Source organism: Balaenoptera ricei, chromosome 17 (assembly GCF_028023285.1).
Source record: "Balaenoptera ricei isolate mBalRic1 chromosome 17, mBalRic1.hap2, whole genome shotgun sequence".
Classification (NCBI taxonomy): Eukaryota; Metazoa; Chordata; class Mammalia; order Artiodactyla; family Balaenopteridae; genus Balaenoptera; species Balaenoptera ricei.
Genome location: NC_082655.1, coordinates 44,224,244 through 44,239,159, shown reverse-complemented (window position 1 = coordinate 44,239,159; position 14,916 = coordinate 44,224,244). Strand labels below are relative to the sequence as shown.

The window sequence follows — 14,916 nt, the reverse complement described above, 5'->3', positions numbered from 1 at the left end:
GTTTTCTACCACTTCACACTGCCCATCAGGACATGGCATAAAATAAACACTCCCCAAACGTTAAATCTCCTCTCTTTGTTCCCTCCTACAAAGTACTATTGTTATTGAGAGGGACTCTCAACAAGATTTTCTTCGGAGAAAACCTGTAAGGGTAAGAAAAAACAAGACTTTCAGGAATCTTTCAATACTTTCAGTGGCCCACTAGGCAGGTTGGTGGATAAAAAAAGCTTTAGTGATGGGAAGAGATGACAGGAGAGATGGAGGAAGTGAGGGGTGAAGAGAAAAGCAATAGAAAGACATCATAAAGATTATGGGGGTCGAGGGGGATGGTCAGGGATAGAAAAAGGTTTTAGCAGGAGCTTTGAGTTTGAAATTCTAGGGGAAGAATGTAGTGTCTAAGGAGAAAAATCTAAGAAGGTTTTCTATGTGAAGAACTGTGTGAAACTACTACAGTGCTCTTTAAGGAAACTCAAAACAAAGATCTGCCTTATTGTCAGAGAGAATCTGCCTTATTGTCAGAGAGAATGGATTTGAGTTGCTGTTTTGTTTTTTTTTTTTTATTGAGATGTTGTGCAGACACTGGGCCAGGCTATTTATGCAAACTTCCTGCTTCAGGAAAGGGTCACTGCATGTTCATAACCATTGTCTGCAATACACAAAGAAGTATAATCCAGAAAGAACTGTGGGGTCATGGAAGAGCAGCGAGGAGAAGAGGAGAGTCCAAGTTTTGGACTTAATTGCTAGAGTTAAGTAATATACTCCTTTGTATACTGGGGGTCATAATATCGGTCTCAAAGAGATGTGAGGCTTAGGTGAGCTGATAGTGTGTTATAAACTATAAAAGCTTCATGAAGGACTTCCCTGGTGGTGCAGTGGTTAAGAATCCACCTGTCAATGCAGGGAACATGGGTTTGATCCCTGGTCTGGGAAGATCCGACATGCCGCAGAGCAACTAAGCCCATGGGCCACAACTACTGAGCCTGGGCTCTAGAGTCTGCTAGCCACAACTACTGAAGCCCATGCACCTAGAGCCCGTGATCCACAAGAAGAGAAGACGCCGCAATGAGAAGCCCGTGCACCACAATGAAGAGTAGACCCTGCTCGCTGTGACTAGAGAAAGCCCATGCTCAGCAATGAAGATCCAACGCAGACAAAAATAAATAAATAAGTTAATAATAAAAAAAAAACTTTATGAATGTAAGTTGTGATTATTATACAGCACCTAGATTTGTTAGCTCCCAAGAAGTTCTATGATGAGCAAGGACCACCTTACTAAAAGGCACATTTGGATTTTTCTCTTTCTTGGAACTTAGTGGCCTTCTATAAATTAGTAAGTGTTACATGGTTCTGTCCTAGATGAGGTTTGGAGAGTGAGGAACTTTGGGGAATTGTACTTTAAGAGTAGGTTCTGATGATAAGTCAGACAGCAGTGATCATATTTTCTAAATCAAAATTAAAGACATATTATCAGACAACAGGACAGAGTATTTCAAATAGTATATATCTGGAAAAATCTAAGGTCATTGGTCACCAGAACTATAAACTGGCATTTCTAGCAAAGACAGTCCAACCTCTTCTTCTTCAAGGTCTTTGATGAAGGGCAAAATTCCAAGTTTATGAAGAAGTGCACTGCAAGTCTTTTAATTTTCCCTTCTGCACCAAGGGCAACAAATAATTAGCACTTTCCTAGGTCTAAATAGGAGAACAGAGCCCAGAAATTCTACTATCAATGCTAGCGCTTTCCTAGGTCTAAATAGGAGAACAGAGCCCAGAAATTCTACTATCAATGCTAGCTTACTAGGAAAAGACATACTTGTGCCATGCATCGCTAAGGATTATAACAGATTAGGAACTAAATTTGAGTTAATTAAAAATAATCAACAATAATAAGAAGAGAGTTTCCAGAAAATTACCATATTGATCAAGTTGCTGTCTAAACAACTTGGAAAACACAGAACAAATTTTGGAGGCCCAAAGCCAAGTATCTGAAGAAGTTCATTAAAATTTACTTTAAAATGTTACAGAATTCAATTAATTTTATTAATAATGATCATAAAAATACATAACAAATAAATAGCTAGAAGGAGTTTAAGCTTGAGAGTCTATATAATAATGCAAAACTTAAAACATAAAATGTGACATGACTTTAAGACGTTAGGATTGAATGTGAAAGTTGAAGATTAAAAAAAATGAAAATAACAATGTTTGACAATAAATAAAAATGTCTGATGTGCTATGAAATACTTGAATGGGGACCTAAACTTTGAAATAGATAATACTGTATTTTGAAAGATAGATTCTTTTAAATCAAGGGCTACAAGGCTTGCCACTAATTTATTGAGGGGGAAAACCTATAAAAATGAATCTTAGTGTCTTGTATAGTTATAGCTTGGTTGGATTTAGATCTAGTTATGATCTACTTTAAAGATTTTTTAAAAATCTCTTCAAACACTGTCACTTGAGAAACTCCTAATTTATCAAAGTGAGTGTCTTTTTAGTGAAATAAAATGTTTATTACATGAAGCTTTCAGGGTCTTTAGATGAATGAAAGTAGATTTTGTAAAATGGATTACCTGGTCTAGCTCCCAAAATTGTCATAAAACACACTGGATGACACAAATTAACCACAGTTAAAATGTTTCTACTGGTGTGAAAATTAATAATCTATATTTCATTTGTCAGATTTACTTGTATACAGCTATTTCCCAAAAGGATTTATGATAGCTGTTTGTTTTCTTGAACATTGTTGTCTGCTCTCTTGTTTCAATTTTGTGACTCCTGTTCTCTGTTCAATAAAAAAATATACATGGGAAAGGTTGATTGAGAAAACAACCTTTATAGGAAATAAAGGCAGAATCCAGACTTGGAGGATAACCTCTGCCAAAAGTCATAAGCAAACTTTTCCTTCAACCCACCAACTCTGAGCTCACTCATAATACATAAAGTGAAGATATCCATCACTCAGCTAGGCAATACCTACACTAGTGGGAGGATGAGAGCTTTGACAATAAACTCTTAACTATGATAGAAGTTAGGTGCCCAAAGGAGAAAAAGACAAACACAGGCCCAGGGCTCCTTAGTAAGTTATGTCAAAAATAAGATGAAGAGTGATATAGAAATTAGAACTCAATATCATGAACAGATAAACAGTTCTCATTCCTTCCAAGTTGTCTAGGTGATTTGCAGAAGACTGGGGAATTACTTGATTCCCCTTTACTTTCAGAAATAGGTGAAGTAATTAAAAATCTTCCCCAAGAGAAAGTTCTTGGCCCTGGTGGATCTACAGGAGATTTCTATAAAACCTTTGGCTTAGCCCTATCTGTACATTTGCTTGACAAGCTCAATCACTTGGGGGACTCAGGTGGATTCATCCCTGCCAGCCCTTACATCCAGATTATCTTAATTGCTAAAAAGGATAAAGATACAGAAAACTGTACCACATCTAGGTTGAAACCCCTGATTAAAGTGGATATCAATTCTTGGAAGGGATCTTGATAGTTCTCATCATTATTTGAAATCTGGGGCACAGTAATTAGGCAGTCGCTTGGGGATGGGTCATTCTTTGCATAAAATGATTATTTTTTTACCTGGATAACAGTTTCTGTCAGCATGACAGGGCACTAGCAAACCCATTTATCATTTTTCTACTAAAGGACAGTTTTTAATTTTGGGCAGAGCAGTGAGTATCAGGGATGTACTATAAGCTCAGCAATCCAAGGTCTTCCATTATTTAATAATATGTCTTTTGCTTCTGCTCCAAATGAGTAAGATAATCTCTGTTTTGCTATTTCTCAATGTCGTCAGAGCTGAAGTGGGGAGGCTGGTGTTACATTATACTATTAGCCTGTTGCTACACACACACATACACACACACACACTCACACATGGAGGTGTGGAAGGGATAAATTAAAAAACATCTTGCAGTATGATTCCAGCTATATTACATTCTGGAAAAGGCAAAACTTTGGAGATAGTAAAAAGATCAATAGTTGCCAGGGGTGGGGGTGAGGGGCATATGAATAGGCAGAGCACAGAGGGTTTTTAGAGCAGTGAAACTGTACTGTATGATACTATGATGGTGGATTCATGTCACTATATATGTGACTAAACCCATAAAATGTACTACACCAAGAGTAAACCCTAATATAAACTATGGACTCTGGGTAATAAAGATGTGTTGATGTAGGTTTATCAGTTGTAAACCTACATCTGGTGGGGGATATTGATAATGGGGGAAGCCATGTATGGATTGGGGCAGAGGGTGTATGGGAAATCTCTATACTTTCTGCTCAATACTGCTGTGAACCTTAAACCATTCTAAAAATTAAAGTCTATTAAAAAATACCTTGCAGGAAAAAATTATTTTTGGTTCTTAAAAGTACAAGTAAGTGGTGGTTGAATAAATGAATTATTTAATAAAGGAGGGTGGGTTTTCAGCCTTCAAAATTCCTGCCTCTAATGTGGTATTCAGAGCACTGCTTTTTATATCCACTCCAGAACAGCCAACACCTGGTAGAATTGTCTCTGTATCTGAGATTTTATTTTATTTATTTACATTGCGCCAGGTCTTAGTTGTGGCATGCAGACTTTTTAGTTGTGGCATGCAGACTCTTAGTTGCAGCATGTGGGCTCTTAGTTGTGGCATGCATGTGGGATCTAGTTCCCCAGCCAGGGATCAAACCCAGGCCCCCTGCATTGGGAGTGTGGTGTCTTACCCACCGGACCACCAGGGAAGTCCCCTGAGATTTTAAAGTTCATGCCCAATCTAGGACGTTTAGCAAGGGGGTGGGGAGGGCTACTGCTAGGCAGTTCTGTGTACCAAGTGGTCAAATGCTTCCAACTGTGTTTTCAAAAGTTGTGGTGTTTTGTTTTAAAACTGGAGTTAAAGAATGGTATAAAAATGTGAGTGGGAGGGAAAAGAATAATCTAACAACAATAAGAAAAGACAATTGTCACCAGCAAAATTATTAAAAATTCATGATTTTTCTCAATTGTGAAATGCCTATAGTCATACCACCTGGGGTTAAGACTTGACATATTTCAGTACCTAAAATGTATCTCACCTTGTAAGTGTTTGGGGGGGGGGGGGAATTCTCCAAGGAAAAGCACAAAATGCAAGGGGAGGAAGTCTCGCTTAAAGAAGCTTTCGTTAGGAATTTGGACAGTGAGCCATGTGGCGTTCTGTATGAAACTGTCCTTCAGATTTACACCAAATGAGGTGTCAAGTAGGTAAGTGTGAAGATAATCTCAATCTTCTGTGTGGTTACCAAACTTTCCATGTCTTAGCTTGTGAAGCAATTATCATAGGGCACTGCTCTGAATTCCAAAAGTGGAGGGCTTTGTCTGAAGCTCTGTGGATTAATAAATTTGGTTCCAGAAACAGTATAAAACTCCTCTAGTTTGAGGACATAGGAGGCTAGAATGATTAATAAAATAAATATATTTTTAAAAGTGGATTTGGTATCACAGACAGTCCAAATTCCCTTTTTGCTATAATCTTCAGATCTTAATTATTTGTGTAAAGCCAGCTAGATATAAGATATAATTGGGCACACAATAGACAAGGACCCCAATCTCAAGTGTGTATGGTGCTCAGAAGTTGAGGCTTCCAATTAGAGGAAAGACTCTAAGGTGAGAGTTGGGATGGTAAGATCAAAATCAGAGTATTACTCCAGTAAGGGAGTGAGAGCCAACATAAACACTCAAAATGAAAGTGGGGCTTGGAAAAGTCACACTAAATGGAGAGAGGGTTTGAGGGAACCAAGAAAGGAGGAGTAGTATAACTAGGATGGAATGTGATATGAACCCAGATGAATTTTGGAGGTTCAGGACTTAACTGAAATACTGGGCTCATTTAAGCATTCAAAGCAGGGTGAAAAGTAGACTTTTCATATAATAATAAGCAAGTACTGTGAGGATAGTCAAGGTTGGGAAGAGGCCTGTCTTTTTATTCCTCTTATATGTTCCTTATTTTCGCTTCTGATCACGTGGTATGTAGTTTATTCCACGGATTAGCCTGTGAATGTTTGGGAGCCATGGGATCTTGCCCATTTATATAAAATCAAATATGAACTGCCTTGTCCTCATGCCTTTTATATTCAGTCTCTTTCTATTGGACTCCAGTTTGTATATTGCTTCCAGGAGCTCTCTGTCACAGTGCCGCTTGGCTCATGAATTTACAGTGACTTCCTATTTCTTCAAATCCATTATGCAGATATCAGGATCTCCATTAACCCCAATGTATCTTTCCCAACTCACCTTTCACTCTTCCTACAGGGTCTTCTATTCTAACAAGGGAAGTAATTTTCTCTCCTCCAGTCCTTACCTATTCTCTTATAATTCTTTTCTATTTGCTATCCTTCAACCCAAAGTGTCCTCTTCTTTCAAAGCTCATATTAAGGTTCACTGGGTATAAGAAGCATTTGCTTATTAAGTTTACCTTACTTACACTTTGGTATTTTATTTTATCATAATATATACTCTCTTAAACTTGCATGTAGCCTTAGAATTTTTTCCAAGTTGACTCATATGTGTAGGTTTCTGCCCTAATTACATGGTAAGTTCCTGGGCAACATACTTTACTTCTTTTATATTCTCTTTGAGCCTCAAAATGGAAGCTTGAATACATAGGAGGCACCTAAGTAATGCTTATAAAACAGATGATGACATCCCCCTACTGTGACTCCCTATTATAGAGTAATAAGAATTGGTTTTGTAATAGAGCAAATGTTTAATTTTTGTGGTTTTTAATTAATAGTGTATATAAAATTCCATAATTTATATTACTCAGAGTTACAGTGTACTGTGTCTTAATATGGGAATTTTAAGGTAAATTATTTTACATTTATAAACATGTATACCTATTCCATTTATTTGGGGTGAGAAAGAGTTAGGTTGCTGCTTTGGTTGGTAGTGTAGTACTAGCGAGATTCAAATAAAATTGGACTGCTTATTAGCACAGGTACATTTTAGGTTCAATCAGCAGAGCACAGTTTTCCAAAGCTAGGTCCGTGGTTGGAAGGAGCAGATGTTAATCTATAGAATCCTACTACAGGCATATAAGTAGCTATATAGGTATTATTATAGGTATAAGTACACAGATAGTTATATAGTTAGCAGATGGACCTGTAATATAAACTCCTGTAGCTGGTAGTGAGTAGAACCTCTATTTCATATACAGCTGTCTTATTTGTTGTCAAATCTTTGGTTAGGCAAAATGTTGTTGTGTGGTCTTTTATCAATGTCACTGGTATTCTAATAACTTTTTAAGGATGACTTGTTCTATGCCCCAGATCTTATTTCCTTGTGTTTCAACCCAACAGTGAGTATTCTATTAATGACTGTTCTGCATACTGAATGGAGAGCGTTTTGTTTAAAAAGACCTATTTTTCTTTCAAACCAGTGAGGATATCATGTGCCAGATGGTTAATTCCCATGAGTTAATGAGTGTACCCACACACTTCATGATTTGAAATATCCTGCGGACATGTCCTTTGGTGAAAGGATTGCTAGATTTTAATTTACATCTGTATAAAGTACATATTTGCTTTTTTTCTGCTGATACCTGGAAATATTAATTTTTATTCATCATGTGTGAAATATATGCCATTTTAGTTATATAGTCCTCTGATGTTTGTGACTTAAATAATTTACAGAAATATACATTCTGATCACACTTTAAGATTACATTTTAATTATCAATTGCATTTAAATTAGAGAGTGAGAACACAGCTTTCTGATGTATGTGTGAAGGGTAATAGTTGGCAATATTCAAATGAATAATTCTTGTGTCCCTGTGTCAATAAGATTTATATTTTTAACTGATGGAAGTTCTTTATCATATCCAATTAATGGACTAATAATTTATAGCTATTTAAGATGAAGGAGATTCTTGTAAAGCAATAATGTTAAAATGTCCAAAGATTGGCAAAGGTAGAAAATAACATTTGAATCTGCTTTGAGAAAAGCCTAAAATAAAAACCATCAATACATTAGATATTTTCAAGTAGTTGGGTAAGGATAGTTGATCCATATAGCTGAGCTTATATAATAGCTTATGCTGTAGTGATTCCAGGATATAAAGAATGAACATAAAAAACAAATTCATAATAAAATATTTATACTAACAAACAATAAATTTATAGGTTTTTAAACATAAAAAATAAAATATTTTTATAATACTCTACAAATGACTGTAATTTGTATATGCAACAAAATTATATGGGTTATTAGTGGCCTACAGTCCATGGTGCTGGCCACAACCTCTGTAGCTAAGCAAAATACTCAGAAGTTTCAGGGCTTCAAGGTAAGACAGATAACTCATCTCTAGGTGCTAGAATCACTTCAGGATTTTTATACCCTGTCTCAATTTACAATAACTTGGACTGGCATGACTCCTTCTTTTGTTAGGTGAGAATGAGGGAGGCATCATTTTCTCATTGGGCAATACACCTAAATTTACTCAGGGAATTGACCAAAAAATCAAACCGTAGCGCTGCTGGTAAGAGGATTTCAGGTAACCAAACAACTGATAGGGCTCAATGAAAGCAATAGCTGAACAAACAAACAGATGAAACAAAATCTTGGGTATTCCTTGGGTAAGTAGTTGAGATGTGAAGTTCCCTCATCATTTTACATGTTTAGAACAGGACAAACTCAAAATGTTGAAAAATAACTTTGTATCCTGTGTCTTACATACCAGAATGTAAATACTCGGAAAGAGAGAATTTGGGGACAAATTTACAGTGGGAAACTAAATACAATGTAATAGGACTTTTTTTTCTGAGAAAAGGAGCTTAATAAACTAGTTAAGTAGTCCTCCTAGCATTTCAACATAGACACACTGAGGCAGGATCAAGACGGTAGAGAAGGAAGACTGTGAGCTCACCGCCTCTTAGTTTTGACACATCAAAACTACAAGTTTGTATATAAAAAGTCTCTCTGAGAATGATCTAAAGACTAGCAGAACAGCTGTTCTACAATTAAGGACATAAAGAAAAAAAAAACACACTGAGACAGGTAAGAGGGGAAGAGAAGCAATTTAGTCAAGACCCACACCCCCAGTAGGCAACACAAAGTGAAAGGAGATATCTCAAACTTGGAGGTCCTCCCTAAGGAGTGAGAGGTTAGAGTCCACTTTGGGCACCCTAGCCCTGGGATCAGTACATGAAAGACAACTCCCCCCTAACTGGTTTTGAAAACCAGCAGGGCTTAGGACCAGGAAAGCCAGAGGGCTGTAGAAAACAGAATCTACTCTTAAAGGGCACACAGACAAATTTACTTGCTCTGAGTCCCAGCACACAGGCATCAGATTGAAAAGTGCTTGACACTCTAGCCAGCCTTCCATGGCTATTCCAGCATGCACCCTAGCCCACACTAGGCTCTGGCTCCAACACCACTGCCAAAGTAGTGGCTCCCAGCACACTCTGGGAAAAGCCCCAGCTGGTGTTGGGCTTTGGCTCTAGCCACCTTCCACCAAAGCAGCAGCCTTGGATGCACCCCAGGAGAAGCCCCAGCCTGTGTCAGGCTTTGGCTTTAACCCCTCCAGCTCCAGATCCCTTTCCCAGACACACCAAGGTGATGGCCTTGGCATGCACCGGAAGAGGTCCCAGCTGGGGCTTGCTTTAGCTCCAGCACTCTTTCTAAAGCCACCAGACACACTCAGTCTACATAGCGATGCTCCTACACAAGGACACATCTTCAAGACTGGGACAGGTAACTGTTTTGTCTAACTTATAGAGAGAAACACAAAAAGTCAAACAAAATGAGAAAACAGGAATATGTTCCAAGTGAAAGAGCAAGATAAATCCCCTGGGAGGTGCGGCGGGGGAACTAATGATATGGAGATAAGTAATTTACCTGATAAAGAGTTCAAAGGAACTGCCACAAAAATGTTCACTGACTTGGAAGAAGAATTGAGGAACACAGTGAGAATTTCAATAGAAAATTTTTTAAAAAGTACTTATCAAAGTTGAAAAATACAATAAATAAAATGAAAAATAGGTTAGAGGTAATCAACAGCAGATTAAATGATACAGAAAAATGCATAAGCAACCTGGAAGAGAGAATAGCAGAAATCACCCAATCAGAACAGTACAAAGAAAATTTGAAAAAATGAGGATAGTTTAAGGGACTTTAGGGACAACATCAAGAATATTAACATTCACATTACAGTAGTTCCAGAAAGAGAAGAGAGAGAGAAAGGGGCAGAAAACATATCAGATGACTTAATGGTGAACAATTTCCCTAACCTGCAGTAGGAAACAGACATCCAGGTCCAGGAAGCATAGAGAGTCCCAAACAAGATGAACCCAAAGACATCCACACCAAGGCATATCATAATTTAAATGGCAAAATTTAAAGTTAAAGAGAGAATTTTAAAGGCAGCAAGAGAAAAACAGAGTCACATACAAAGGAACTCCTTAAGGCAATCAGCTGATTTTTCAGCAGAAACTTTGCTGGCCAAAAGGGAATGGCATGATATAGTTAAAATACTGAAAGGAAAACAACCTAGGATACATCCTACAACCTAGGATATCATTCAGGCAAGGTTATCATTCAGAATTGAGGAGAGATAAGAGTTTCCCAGACAAGAAAAACCAAGAGTTCATCACTACTAAACTGGCCTTACAAGAGATGTTAAAGGATCTTCTTTAAGTGGAAAATAATAGGCCATAATAAGAAATGTGTTTATATGCAAAGGAAAAATATCTTGCCAGTAAAAGCAAATATATAACAAAGGCAGTGGATCAACCACTTAAAAAGCTAGTAGGAAGGTTAAAAGACAAAAGTCATAAAATCACAATAACTGCAGTAAGTAGTTAAGGGATACATAAGAAAACATAAAATTTGGATGGGGGAGTGAAAAATGTAGAGCATTTAGAATGTGTTTGAATTTAAACAACTATTGGCTTAAATATATATGTACATTTACATATGTATATATACATATGTTTTTAATCTACATATAAACATACCTCATGGTAACGAAAACCCAAAAACCTACAATACATACACACACACAAAGAGAAAGGAGCCCGAACATTACATTAACAAAAATCATCAAATCACAAGGGAAGAGACTACAGAAAGAAGAGAAGAACTGCAAAAACAATCAGAAAACAAGTAACAAAAGGGCAATAAATACACACTTTTCAATAATCACTTTGAATGTAAATGGACTAAATGCCCCAATCAAATGACACAGGGTAGCTGAATGGATAAAAAAGAAGACCCATCTATATGCTGCCTACGAGAGACTCACTTAAGAGCTAAACACACACACGGACTGAAAGTGAGGGGATATAAAAAGATATTCTATGTAAATGGAAATGAGAAGAAAGCTAGCTGGGGTAGCCATACTCCTATCAGACAAAGTGGACTTTAAAACAAAGGCTATAACAAAAGACAAAAGGGCATTACATCATGATAAAGAGGTCAATCCATAAAGAGGATATAGCATTTGTAAATATATATGGACATAATATAAGAGCATCTAAATACATAAAGCAAATATTAACAGACATAAAGGGAGAGAAATCGACAGTATGTAATAATAGCAGGAGACTTTAATACTCCACTTACAAAAAATGTATAAATCATCCAGACAGAAACTCAGTAAGGAAACATTGGACTTAAGTGACACATTAGACCAGATGGACTTAATAGACATCTACAGAACATTCCATCCAAAACAGCAGAACATGCATTCTATTCAAGTGCACATGGAAGATACTCCAGGACAGATCACATGCTAGGCCACAAAACAAGTCTCAATAAATTTAAGAAGATTAAAATCATATCAAGCATTTTTTCCAACAACAATGTTATGAAAGTAGAAGTCAATATCAGGAAGAAAACTGGAAAAACCTCAAACACTTGGAGACTAAACAGCATGCTACTAAAAAACAAATGGGTCAATGAAGAAATAAAAGAGAAAATCAAAAATACCTTGAGATGAATGAAAATAGAAACACAACTTTCCAAAATCTATGGGATGCAGCAAAAGCAGTTTTAATAAGGAAGTTTGTAGCTATACAAGGCTACCTCAAGAAACAAGAAAAAATCTCAGATGAACAACTTAAATTTACACTCAAAGAAATTAGAAAAAAAAACAAAAACAGAAAACAAAGCCCAAAGTTAGTAGAAGAAAGGAAATAATAGAGGTCAGAGTGGAAATAAAATAGAGACCAAAAACAATAGAAAAGACCAATGAAACTAACATCTGATTCTTTGAAAAGATAAACAAAATTGATAAACCTTTAGCCAGACTCATATCAAGAAAAAAAGAGAGAGAACACAAAGAAAATTAGAAATGAAAGAGGAGTTACAACTGATGTCACAGAAATACAGTCATAAGAAAATACTACCAACAATTATATGACATTGAATTGGACAACCTAGAAGAAATGGATAAATTTCTAGAAACATACAATCTTCCATAACTGAATCAGGAAAAAATAGAAAATCTAGCATTGAAATTGAATCAATAATCAAAAAATGCCCAATAAACCAAAGTTCAGAACCAGATGGCTTCACAGGAGACCTACCAAACATTTAAAGAGAAGAGTTAACACATATTTTTCTCAACCGAGTTCTAAAAATTTGAAGAGGAGGGAACACTTCTAACTCATTCTTTTTTTTAAAACATATAATTTTTAAAATAATATATATTTTTAAATTTTATTTTATTTATTTATTTATTTTTTGACTGCATTTAGTCTTTGTTGCTGCACATGGGCTTTCTCTAGTTGTGGCGAATGGGGGCTACTCTTTGTTGTGGTGTGAGGGCTTCTCATCATGTGACTTCTCTTATTGTGGAGCAAGGGTGCTAGGAGCGCTGTCTTCAGTAGTTGTGGCACATGGGCTCAGTAGTTATGGTTCTTGGGCTCTAGAGCGCAGGCTCAGTAGTTGTGGCACACAGGCTTAGTTGCTCCACGGCATGTGGGATCTTCCAGGACCAGGGCTCGAACCCATGTCCCCTGCACTGGAAGATGGATTCTTAACCACTGCACCACCAGGGAAGTCCCAAATTCATTCTACAAATCCAGCATTATCTTGATAATAAAACCAAAGACCCTACCAAAAAAAAAAAAAAAAAAAAGAAATCACAGGCCAGTATCCCCAATGAACATAGATGCAAACATTTTCAACAAAATATTAGCAAACCGAATTCAACAATACATTAAAAGATTCATACATCATGATCAAGTGGGATTTATTTCAGAGATGCAAGGATGGTGCAATATCCACAAATCAATCAATGCAATACACCATATTAACAAAACAAAGGATAAAATTCGCATGATCATCTAAATAAATGCAGAAAAAGCATTTGATAAAATTCAGCATCCATTCATGATAAAAAAAAGTAACTCTCAACAAAAATTGTATAGAGGGAACATACCTCAATATAATAAAGTCCATTTATGACAACCTACAGCTAACATCATACTCAATTGTGAAAACATTATGGAGTTTCCTCAAAAATTAATAATAGAACTGCTACTGGGGCACCAAGACTGCTGTGTAGATGCTACCGGGTGGTACTTTCTGCTGCTGCTGCAGCAGTACCCTCTCTGAAGAACGCAGCCCTCCTCAGTCCAGGGGTATTACAGGCAATAAGGATCTTTCATACAGGGCTGCCAAGTCTTGCCCCTGTACCACCTCTTCCTGAATATGGAGGAAAAGTTCATTTTGGGTTGATCCCTGAGGAGTTCTTCCAGTTCCTTTACCCTGAAACTGGTGTAACAGGACCCTATGTGCTCAGAACTGGGCTTATCTTATATTTACTCTCCAAAGAAATATACGTGATAACTCCAGAGACTTTCTCCACAATATCAACAATAGGATTGCTTGTCTATGTAGTTAAAAAATATGGTGCCTCTATTGGGGAGTTTGCTGATAAACTCAATGAGCAAAAAATTGCCCAACTGGAAGAGGCAAAACAGTCTTCCATCAAACAAATCCAGGATGTGATTGATCTGAAGAAGTTACAGCAGGCACTGGTTCTAAAGCTCCATTACTTTTTTGATGTCCAGAGGAATAACATTGCTATGGCCTTGGAGGTTACTTAACAGGAACAGTTGCATAGAGTATACAAGGAGGTAAAGAATCGCCTGGACTATCATATCTCTGTGCAGAATATGATGTGTCAAAAGGAACAAGAGCACATGATAGACTGGGTGGAGAAGAATGTGGTGCAGAGCATCTCTGCACAGAAGGAGAAGGAGACAATTGACAAGTGCATTGCACATCTAAAGCTGCTCACAAAGAAGACTAAAGCACAGCCAGTTCTGTAAATGCATCTATACCAACTGAGAGAGCTAGAAATAGTTGACTGACTAAATGGAAACTAGCCTATGCGACAGAATCTTTGTATATTGCTGTCTACTGAAGTTAGAGTTGACCTTTCCTAAAAATGAAAAGTTTGAGTTTCATATAATGCGAGAAATAAAACAATCTATTGGCCAGTAAGATGTTTCTCTCATCCTTCTTGCTCTACATTGAATTATTCCATGATCACTTCTGAATAAGCAGTTTGCTTTGAATAAAATTTGGTACCGGACTAAAGATTATCAAGTTATAGTTTAAATTTTTAATTAATTCAACCATCTTGCAATAAAGTGACAAACAAACAAAGACATAGAACTTCCATACAATCCAGAATTCCACTCCTGGGTACTTATCTGAAAAATGAAAACACTAATTTGAAAAAATAATGCACTCCTATGTTCATTTCAGCAATATTTATTCAATACAATAGCCACAATATGGACGCAACCTAAGTGTCCATTGACAGATGAATAAATAAAGAAGATGTGGTTATTATTAGCCATAAAAAAGAATGAAATTTTACCATTTTTGACAACACGGATGGGCCTAAAGGGCCTTATTTATGTGAAATAAGCCACACAG

The 14,916-nt window shown here is 36.8% G+C and overlaps 1 pseudogene; it reads left to right on the top strand.

The window, feature by feature from the left end:
- LOC132351728 (ATP synthase F(0) complex subunit B1, mitochondrial-like) overlaps positions 1-14,300 on the top strand; it is a 32,208-nt pseudogene extending 17,908 nt beyond the window's left edge.
- The last annotated feature ends 616 nt before the right edge of the window (positions 14,301-14,916 follow it).